Source organism: Rousettus aegyptiacus, unplaced genomic scaffold, assembly GCF_014176215.1.
Source record: "Rousettus aegyptiacus isolate mRouAeg1 unplaced genomic scaffold, mRouAeg1.p scaffold_m13_p_13, whole genome shotgun sequence".
In the NCBI taxonomy this organism is placed as follows: domain Eukaryota; kingdom Metazoa; phylum Chordata; class Mammalia; order Chiroptera; family Pteropodidae; genus Rousettus; species Rousettus aegyptiacus.
Genome location: NW_023416288.1, coordinates 1,234,983 through 1,241,593, shown reverse-complemented (window position 1 = coordinate 1,241,593; position 6,611 = coordinate 1,234,983).

Sequence of the window (6,611 nt, the reverse complement as noted above, 5' to 3'; positions counted from 1 at the left end):
TGAAAGAGGGGGCTGAAGCCTAAGGGAAAAAAGAGAAGACAGGAAAGATCTTTCCGGGAGGGCATACAGTCAGAGCTGCAGCCCCGAGTTTATTTAGCATAGCCTTTTTATGTGATTTTTGAATACCATAATCAATCACCATGTTACCATAGCAAAGCACACCATACATATCTAAAACAATGCTTGTCAATTACATAAGACCTACATGTTCTTGTTTCCATGGTAGTATAACATTCCATAACCTTAAAAGGTGACTTTATGAGGCTTACCAAGGTGACCATTGTTTTAAACTCATCAGCCATAGCATAGCTTTTAGCTACGTGACTTCTTCAGTGCCTCAAAATGGCTTCTCAAAATGGCTCCCGACACTAGTGGAAGGCTGGATGCAGCAATACTTCCCTAGTTCAGTCAAGGTCTGAGACATCAGACTTGATGTCAGGTTTCTGGGTGCACTAGTGTTTTGTGTTACCTGTAGTTTGTCTTATCTGTCTGTATTGTGTCTGTCTGTCCCAACTGGTCAAAATGTACTGTTACCCTCTTATTGCCTTGGTACGCCATATATCAATGTGTGGTATTTTAATTCTTTTAATTCTTTCCTTATATCTGGCCTACATGACCCCAACTGGACGCTAGGTCAGAGACTGATCTTAGCCCTGGCTTATTTGGCTCTTGAGGGTATCCTGCTTGTTTTCACTAATGGGTCACGCTTTTTCCTCGAATCGTCCTACCCCCCTTCAGTGCCTCCTTAACCATTTAAAGGATTTCAGGAGAGGAGCACATGCCTATGGAGCTGGTGTCACTCCCTTCGACCTTCAGAGGTTCTGCCAGTTAGATTTGCCCACATTTGGAACGAGGTGGCCATCAGAAGGGTCACTCGACCTGCAAACAGCCTTTCAGGCACCCTCTAAGGACCCCGAGATCACTAGTCCTCCCCACACCTGCAGTGGGGTTGTGTACTGGCCCCCACCAGACCCTGATCCTATCCCTGACTCGTCAAACGAGGTAGTAGTCCTGGCCCCACTCTAGCAATTGGCTCTCCCAGTTGGAGGAGAACTCAGAAGTCATTCATGGTCTATGCCCCTTTCTCCACCAGCAATCTGTACAATTGGAAACACCAGAACCCCTCATTCTCAGAGAAACCCCAGGGATTAACCTCTCTCCTAGAGACTATTTTCTTTACCCACCACCCGACCTGGGACGACTGTCAGCTACTCCTCCAGGTCCTGTTTACCTCAGAGGAGCGGGAGTAGATCCAGAGGGAAGCTGCAAAAGCGGTATTAGAGCCCAATGGGCAGCCTTCCACCGACCCGACCCGCATCCAACATGTTCTCCCGAACACCCGTCTGCCTTGGGACCCCAACACCAACCAAGGTAAGGAGGCTCTCCAACGGTATCGTCAGCTTCTGCTCCAGGGCCTCCGGTCTGCTGGCCAACGACCCACTAACTTATCTAAGGTAAGCAAGGTCATCCAAATTAAGGATGAGTCGCCAATGGTGTTCCTGGAACGACTCTTTGAGTCGTACCGGTTATATACCCCTGTTGACCCGGAGAACCCTAATAATAGGAGGGCTGTGAATTTAGCCTTTGTCAGTCAGTCAGCCCCAGATATTAGAAAGAAATTGCAGAGGATGGAAGGGTTTGAAGGAAAGAACCTATCTGAGCTGGTCGAGATAGCACAACTAGTATTCAACAATAGAGATGAGGTACAGACTAAGAGGATGACCAAGGTCCTGCTTGCAACCATGCAAGAAGCCCAGCCAAAGGGACCACCAGGAAAAGGCAGAGGCCGAGAACAGGTACCCAGGGCGAACAATAGACCCAGAAGAGTCGGGTTAGAAAAGGACCAATGCGCATATTGCAAGAAAAAGGGACATTGGAAGAATGAGTGCCCTGAAAAAGGACAAGCCCCCCAAAAGAAGGGCCCCCTCATCCTTTTTGAGGACGCAGAACGAGGAGGTCAGGGCTCTTACATTATGAGCCCCCGGGAGCCCAGGGTAACTTTACAAGTCAGGGGCAAGCCTGTAAATTTCTTGGTGGACACAGGAGCTACCTACTCTGTCCTACAAAGCACCCAGGGCCCACTCTCAAAGGAAAAGACACTTATACAAGGGGCCACTGGACAAGGGAAATCTTCCCTTTGGACCCAAGCCAGGATAACAGATCTAGGAAAAGGAACAATTACCCATTAAATTCTAGTTATGCCAGAATGCCCATACCCGCTGCTGGGTAGAGACTTGCTACAGAAGTTACAGGCCACAATTTCCTTCAAGGAAAGGCATACTGAACTGACTGTCGGGTCAGGTCCACCGGACCGGTGGATTTCCAATGCTCAAATCACCCAGTATCAGGTCCTGCTTCTCAACCCACCTCACATACAGTTCCTGAAAACTGCCACACTCAACTCAGCTACCCTACTGCCTAACAATGACCCTTGCCAAGCCTTGCATACCTGCCTTGGGGTCCTAGAGAATGTCACCTGCACGAGACTGGACCTGACAGACAGCCCTTGGCTGAAACTGGACACTATATTTACGGATGAGAGTAGCTTCGTTTCAGAAGGAGTCAGGTTTACCAGAGCACTCACTTGGGAGGAACCAAGTTAACTGAACTGTTAAAAAGAGACTATTACATTCTGGGGCTGTAACGAATGGCCCAACAGATATCAGCCCGGTGCCACATCTGTGCACAAGTGAATCCAGAGCCCTTCAAGGAAATACAACAAGGGACGAGACTTTGTGGACAAGCACCGGGGGAACATTGGGAGTTAGATTTCACTGAGGTCAGCCCGGGAACTTTGGAATTCGAATACTTGCTTGTGTTCATAGACACCAACTCAGGATGGACTGAAGCCTTCCCCATCAAGCAGAAGACCGCTGAGGTAGTAGCAAAGAAATTAGTCTCAGAAATAGTGCCTCGATTTGGCCTGCCCATAACACTGGGGTCCGACAACAGCCTGGTGTTCATCGCCCAGACCAGCCAATCTCTAGCAAAGGCGTTAGGGATCAATTAGAAATTGCATTGCATTTATATGCCTCAAAGTTCAGGACAGGTAGAAAGGATGAATAGGACCTTGAAAGAAACCTTAAATAAGTTCAAGCTGGAAACTGGCAAAAACTGAGTGAGTCTCCTCCCCTTTGCACACCCTATTATAAGAGCTTCAAGCTAACAGAAATTCATAATTTTTCACTGCTTAAATCTTTGCAAGCTCTCTCTCACATGACAGGTGACCCACCAACTGGTCTCTGTCACCAGAACAGCTGCTCAGCATCCAGTCCAGCCACACAACCATGCTCCAGGTCATTGGATCTGGGTGAGAAAGGTACAGTCTGCTTCTCTTGAGCCCCGCTAGGACGGACCTTTTCCTGTCATCCTCACAACACCAACCGCGGTCAAGGTAGCTGGACACCGTTATTGGATTCACTGTACCAGAATCAAGGTTGCGCATTCACCACAGACATCAGAGCAATGGATCCTGCGTCGGACAGAGGACCCACTAAAAATAAGACTGTCAAGGGTCCAGTCTGGACCGTATCAATTCTCTCCATCCTAAAGTAAGGGGGCCTTTGTATGGCTTTAGATGAGGCCTAGACCTACTGTTCAATGATTTGAATTCCCCTAGAAAACCAGTGGGGAATGTTATGGGTGGACAATTTTCTAGTAAGCTAGTATTAAATATTTACTTCTGATTCTGTTAACCAGGGTGTGGTAATCTGATCAAGGAGATGCTGTTAACTGGGGTAATCTGATCAAGGATATGTTAATGGCCAACTGTTAACCAGGGTGTGGTGATCTGCTCAGGGATATGCTGGTGGCTATATAAACTGCCTCTTCTGGGAGCTCGGGCTGATCTCTTCTAACCCTGCATGGTAGAGAGTCAGTCGCTGGCTGGCTAATTAAGGCTCACAATTCATCTCAATTGGCTCTGTGGGTCTTGGATTTGATTGCACCACAACAATACATGTAAAGACTTCCAAGGAATCTTACTAGTTTTGTAGTGCTTTGATCTTTGTTCTGGCTTATCAGTTGGCTGGTTTCATAATGGTCACCCAAGAATTAATGATGATGTTCCTGTTAAATGTTCATAAGGTACTAATGTATAAGTATAAAGTACTAAATATACATAAGGTATAGAAGTTGGCCTAAAGTGTACATAAGGTACTAAGTATACTAAGATGTATAAGTATATATAAGCTAATGTGTAAATATACATGTGGTACTAAATAAGGTAATGGTCACCCACAAATTAATGATGTTTCTATTAAATATATATAGTTCTAACGTGGTCATTTAGCTTGCCAGAAGACAGGACTAATTGTCCACTTAAAGATGTAGAGAATTCTAATACTGATATTTAATCAGTTGTGACTGAACTATCACAATTTTACTCTTAGATTCAGTACTTGGACAAAAATGAAAGTGTGAAAATATTTTACATCTTTGTATCCTTATCAATTAGCACAGTGGTCAACAAATAATAGGAACTAAATGTTTTTGAATAAATGAAAAAAATGCCATTAAAAAATAAATTATTGCTTACAATAATGTACAATATCTTGATCTGAGGTTGAAGTTCTTCTGCCCATGACAGTTTCTACCAAAAAATATCTCCACTAAGGCTTTCAGAAAAAACTTTCAAATAGAATAAGTTTTAAAATAATGTAAGGTTTAGCCAAAAGCAGGTCTCACAATTTATGCCATGAAGAGGGGAAAGGAAGTAGCTCTAGCTCTTAAGAGCTCAGTTTTGGAGGAGGGAAAGCTTTTTAGTTTCCTAGAGGGAGTTAGACAAAAATATTTTCAATGATTTTGTCGAGAAATTAAACATTGGAGTTTATATTTTCAATTCTGGGGCATGATGAACTGCCACCGAAAAAATAAAGGCAGAAGAAAAGGATACTGCAGGAACACAGTTGAGTTCTTTTTTGGATCACTCTATCAATCTCTGAAAGATGATAAAGTCAAATCCTGTCCTTTTACCTTAGGGAAAAAAAACTGGCATTTTTTTGGCCCTCTGAACTATTTTCAGAAAAAAAATTTTTTTGACTACTATTCGTGAATACAGAAAGTAAATCTTTGATCACATGGTAGAGAAGACTATTTTATAAATAATATTACTTCAAGGATTCAAACAGGGAATCCCTAAAAGAATTTAAAAATTTGTTTCAACATATGAGGGCAATTTTGTATTTCTGGATTTGTTATGTGGCTTTTCGGGTAGATTTACAAGTTCAAAACATGTAGAGAATTTAGAATTAGCTATGATTTTAGGCTCTTTTCAAAAGTTTGACTTTATGATTTACTAATATAAGTTTTCCGTCTCTTAAACTTTAAGCATACATATAATGAACCAAGGATATACAACCTAAAGCATAGCTTAAATGATTAAACACTAAAGGTTCAAAAGGAAAAAGCTTAATAATGCCTTTGTAATGTGAATGGTAAACACATCAATTATAGTCTAGATTGGCTGTGATGGACAGCCATATTTAAAGTGACAGGAACTATAAAGCAGAGAAGCCATCCTCTGATGAGTCAGAGCATTTAAGGAAGAACTCCTACTGGAAGCAAGTGGAAAGACATTCTTTCATCAATGGGAAGACAACCGGAGAGGAAGACAACGAAACAGCAGAGAAACTTAGATAACGACTACAAATTAAATCAGTATAAATCGCTTTATACCCCTCTGTATTACCGTAACCAACGGGCAAGCTGCACACAATATGGAAAATATGCTTGACTTCCCTAAATTTCAAAGCAACAGTAATCGGCCACCCCCTTACAGCTTTGTAAATTCTCCAGATCCTGAGTCTCTCTCACACTACCCAACCCCAAGCCTCTCAGTTCCTCGCACAAAGTCAGCATTCAGCAAATCTTGGGTGAACTGAACAGAGTTGGCAAAGAAATCTTAAGTTACTGTCTTGGGGGTGGTGAGGCAAGGTTCGGGAAAAAGGAAACCTAGTTCCTCTCACTGGAGCCCAGTGACACCTTTATTATCCCTATCATGCTTGATAACGTGATTTGTGGGTGACTGGGTCCCTCGCGAAGCTCCACTGCTTCCGCTTGTGTAGTCATCTCCTTCCCCCAGCACTAAAACAATACCTTGGCCTGCTGCCAAACTTTGAGCTGCAAGAGACTTTGGCTGTTTATGTTAGGGAACCGGTGCTGCGAGAGGCTGGGGCTGCTCTGAGCGTTAGAACAGGTCCAGAGGAAGAAAAGAGTCCAATGCTTTAAAACACTCCCTTCCTCCGCCTCCTCCCTTTTGTCCCAGACACCAAAACAAACGAGCTGATACACGTGTCCCTATGACTCTTGTTTACTATCAAGAGTGGACTCTGCATCCACCTCTGGGATATGTAGTCCAACCGATTCCTCCCGCCTGCCGTTTCCCTGAGGTACTAAGCAAGACTGAGACTACGAACCCACAATCCACTTCGAGGGCAAAGTTTGGCTTGGGGCCCCGGAGTCTCGGAAGCAACCCAATCAGAAGCGCTCACTCTAGTGACTGACACGCCGTCTTCTCCAGTAAACACAACACAAAAGTCAATACAAGCCCGCCCCCGAGACGGGACACAATATCACCCAATGGGAAAGAGGAAGGATCGAATGACAGTTCT